We start from the raw sequence: 5067 nt of genomic DNA on the forward strand, positions 1-5067 counted from the left end.
CTGACAACTGGTAACTCAAATATTGTTCTTATTATTAGCTTGATTTATAAAGAAATAGTAAATTATTTAATAAGCCTGTTAGTTATAATGTAAAACCCCTTTTATAAGGATGGTGGACATGAGTCTCTTTAATCAGACAGTGTTATAATACTGATTTAATAATATGTGTTTGATAGATTTCTTTAAATGAAAATACAACTATAATAGCCTTTAAATGATTTTTCTTGAAATTTCCTTCATGCTTTTTGAATATAGAATACAAATGTATGTCTGTAAAGTGCTGGAAAATCAGAGGAACTTTGGGTCCTAAAAACATGACCACAGGACAGATTGAGAAGCTTTAACCTTAATAACACACAGACTAGTATCCTGTTTATGATCGAGTATCACAGTTATGTTTTATTCTGCATATAAACGTCTTTTCCTGGTTTCAGAAACCAAAGTAAGCTAGCAGGAACACCACATAAACTGAGACACATCATTAACTCATGTAATAATGATGTACACGCTGAAAAATAAAAGAGTGAGTCTGCTTCTGATAATGCAGATGACACATTTTATTGTCACTCTCATCCTCTGTCGTTACTGAACATTAGATGGAGAAGATGAGTAATCTATTTTTGAAGCAGTTTATTGAAACTCATATGTGTGTCATCTTTTCATTTGTGTGTTAGTCGGCCGGCTGAGAGTCTTGCATGCCAAACTTGCGGAACAAGCAACCACAAAAAGATTCCTGGACATTCAGGTCCGTCGGAGAAAAGAGATGATTGCGACAGTTTCTGCTTCCACGATGTGTAACCTGGCAACGGCTTGCCACATCGACCACATGGCATTTTGAGGTTGATGATTCATTGTTTTAATAAATGCAGTTTGATGAATTATTTGCACAAGGTCCATTTACTGGAACTTGTCCTGTCTTATGTCAGAGTCTTCATCGGTGGCCATGATAAATATGGTTAAAAGCTCTGGAAGATTTAGCGCAAGTGGAACTTTTGCTAATTACTTTTTTTGTCAAAGTTTTGTGTAATTTAGTAGAGTGAACGTACGCGATGCAACCTCTCAACTAGCTGCATGCATGATTGTACCTTCAGCGTCTTGCTCAAAGACACTTGTTGATGGATTTATCTGTTTTACTGCCAAAACATTGTTGCTCGTCTCACTTTTAACAATCTGACAAGTGACGGTTCAGTTGTTAATGTTCTGGTCCCCATTTCTGCAACACTTACTGCTTCATACTGTGATAAACTTAGACTTTTTGTAACAGCATTAATAAGACTAAGACGAAACGTTTTCACATATATTTTGAGACTTATTATTGACGTGTACTCTTAGAATAAATGTGTTGTTCTCTTCTGTTCAAATGCTAAACATTTACATTAGTTCAGGTGATATGTGAAAATTATGTTCACTTTTTCATAATAGCATGAAACTTGGCACATTTGTACATTTTCAGAAATGGAGCCATCGCAAAAACACTTCGTGGCGGCCATTTTGCTTTCCGCCATAACTGAATTACGTATTTTGCACCATATCACCTGAACCAAACATGATAACACAGAAAAGGTGATGTCTATCCCCATGTTTTGATGGTCAAGGATTACAATAATACCATATACAACATCATTAACTGTTCAGGTGAATAGTTAACCCCTAAACATCCACCCTTTTTATAGAATTTTCGCCTATTTGGCACACCCAAATTAAGAGACAAACATTTTAGCAGTAAGTGTCTTTGTTATTCCTGCTTTCATTGGGTAATTCTTTAGAAAGTCTGACATGAAAGAAAAATAGAAAAATAATAATCCAACAATCCGACATTGTGAAAAGGAAATGTAGATTATAGACTCTTCGTGTTTTGTTCTAGTTTTTAACATCGTCCCTGAATCCCCAACACAGACTGCGGTCTGTATTGAATTTCACAACATCACTAGTAAGCAGTGAGAAAAGTGAATCTCTGGATCGGAGATTGACGATGACTAATGCAACTCATTTGTATTCTTGTTTGACATTTTCATTTCCCAAAAAAAGTTTTTAAAACTTTTTATTCCTGATTCACTATGAGCTTTCAGTCATGTGGTAGTGATGCAATTACGTAGAAATGTCAAATTAAGCCTTTTCTTTCAAAAGTGTTACTTAAAAATAATCCTTATATATACATATATATATATAGGTCATAAATCCCGCCCCGTCCATGTTAACAGATGGGACATGAGTCAAACTAAAAGATCAAAGTACACGTCACATAAAATTTTTCCAAATATGGTTTCTGTCATTGTAGGTTGTTCTTATCACACTGTTTGCCCGAGTGCTCATTTTTTCTGATAAGTTTGTTTTCTAATTAGTTATTTGGCGATATAAAAAGAGGAAGTGACATCATGATTGACAGCTGCTCTCAAACCTCCGCCAGGCCTGACTCCGCTGCACAGACTCTGGCTCCAAATGACGCCACACAAACAAGATGGCTGCTCCGGGAAAAGAGATATTTTGGCGTCCATCTTTATATACAGTCAATGACATCAACTTCCTACTTAGGGAAATAAGTAGATGGTCTTTAAGCACATGACAGCGACAGTGAAGTGAATCAGTAATCAGAAGCACAGACACATTTTAAAACAATACTTAAAATACTTTATTCTTTGCACTACTGGTGTTCGGTACCTGATGGCACTCAGCCTAAAACTCAATCCCGTGATTTGGTGATTATGGCTCAAGTTTCCTGAACTTGGCTTTGTCTGCCGTAAATGTCATGCATAAAATACCAAAGTTGCATTGTTCTCAAATTGCATTGCATTGCAACGTTGTTGTACAATTTTGTGTTACAGAAGTCCCCCCCCACCCCCCCATCTCCTTAAAAGTCCTCTTCTGGATATGGCTGATTCATTGTGCAGGCCTCAGTGTTCTTCATTTTTGTAGTTCTTCAAAGTCCATATTTTGTAGTTTAGTGTGTGTACAGAGTATGTAGTGTAAACATAGGCACTCTAGTTGTAAATGGCCATTAATCGTGGGCCTATAGAAGAGCTTTAATAACTTAAGGCCTGTACACATGGCACTGTGGCCTACTGGCTTTTCAAGCACTGACTCAGCCACCAAAAACAAAATAAATCACAGCAGGATAAAAACAGTTCCCACACTATTCTAGACAAACTGGTATCCAGATGTATTAGATATGTAACACATTGCCCAAACCTCCTCGAATCCCTGTAACAGAAGGCAGGCTGGATAAAATACTTATGCTTGCGGGTTAGTAAGAAGACTAACAGTGTGTAGCCACGCTAGGTGCCCCATGAGGCCAGAAAAAAACAAAAAACTTGAGAAAACTTTTTCTGTGTTAGATTTTTACAACTAGTTGGACAAAAAAATGTAAAGTTTGTTCAGGGGGTGGCACCAGAGTAAAGGACATTTAGTCACATAAATCAAATGGTTAAAGGTGCAGTGTGTAAGATTTAGTGGCATCTAGCGGAGCAGACTTGGCAGAAATGGATTATAACATTCATAAGTATGTTTTAATCAGTGTATAATCCCATGAAAATAAGAATCATGTCTTCGTTAGCTTAGAATGAGCCCTTTATATCTACAAAGGGGGCGGATCCTGTTCCACAAAGGCCGCCATGTTTCTATAGTAGCCCAGAATGGACAAACCCAAACACTTGGTCTAGAGAGTTTTCTAGTTCTCCTACACGCTTGGAAGGGGAGGGAGAGGGTAGGGGTATTAATTTGGTTGCAATCTGCAACCTCAACGCTAGATGCTGTTAAATCCTGCTCACTGGTCCTTTAAATTGACATCTAAGCTCAAATTTGATCAGCCTCAGTTGTACTTAGGCCCAGATTTGCTTTCAGCTCAATGCTGACATGCTAATTTTTTAGCAAATATTCCCAGTTAAGCATGTTGGAATGATAAACTAGTAAAGCTTAGCATGTATGCTAATTATCATGCTAACACACCGACGTAAGCATGTCAATATCCACTTAGCAAGTCTGCATGTTTGTTAATACTAAAAGAATAGGTTCCTATTTTTTTCAATACAATGCTAATTACACATATGTATGATGACAGAGTTCTTGGTCACTTTCTTCAGACCTTTGATCAGGTATTGATTAGTGGGTGGGTTTTAGAACATAGCTAGCTAGCTACATCGCAACATCCAGGAAAAATAGCAACAGATAAATGGCGACGAGTGTGGATAAGATTAACTATTAATGCTATACAAGTCAATTAAATCTTTTTTTCCCCTCATTTGATCATTGTGAAACAATTAAGATTAACTGCTCCTAGCAACCATTACTAACAATTACATTTGAGGAATGTATATACAGTACCAGTCAAAAGTTTGGACATACTGTCTTATTCAGGTGAACGGGAAGGGGTGTCCAAACTTTTGACTGGTACTGTACATATCACACTATTGAGAAAAAAAAAAAGCGCCCCTGTCAACAAGAAATACGCAAACATGAGCACAATGTCAAGGCTGTATCAGGCTGTTATAGCACAACTACACTGTAAGACATGAGGAGCAAAATCCACAATCCTTGTTAGATGCAAAAGTTTGAGGCTTCAGCGGTCAGAGTCGCCAAATCAAACCTACATGTTAGACAGTCCAGGGAGGACAGTGACTTTGGAAGATGCCCATTTGATTTGGCAAACAAATCGTAGTCGTGTTGGGAAGGGATTGTGTCATGGCCGGTATAAAGAGGAGGAACGATTAGAACAAACTATTACTCTTTCAATGTACATATGGCGTGTGAGTATTGTAATGGGACTTAAAAGATCCTTCACCCTTAAAGTACAACTGAAGCTGATGAGATTAGTTCATCTAAGATTGTACCTCAAAAGTGTCGATGAGAAGTCGGGATCACCAGAATCATCCTTTTAGGAACATGAATAGTTTACCAAATTTCAGCTACAAGGCCGCTAGCGTGGCTAAAAACCTGGCAAGCCCTTAATTATTGCACATAACCTCAATTTTAGCACTGGCTTCGCCGTCAAAAGACAGGTGATCGATTTAAATCCCGACCTGTGATTTCATTACATTTCAGAAGTGTGCATACACAGACATGGCACATACAGAA

The 5067-nt window shown here is 37.7% G+C and overlaps 1 long non-coding RNA gene across 2 annotated transcripts in view; it reads left to right on the forward strand.

Annotated features, from left to right (window-relative positions):
- The window catches only part of LOC121895105, a 53631-nt gene that overhangs the window by 42374 nt on the left and 6190 nt on the right, over positions 1-5067 (forward strand). The window lies entirely within an intron of this gene.

This window comes from Thunnus maccoyii, chromosome 4 (assembly GCF_910596095.1).
Source record: "Thunnus maccoyii chromosome 4, fThuMac1.1, whole genome shotgun sequence".
Lineage (NCBI taxonomy): Eukaryota > Metazoa > Chordata > Actinopteri > Scombriformes > Scombridae > Thunnus > Thunnus maccoyii.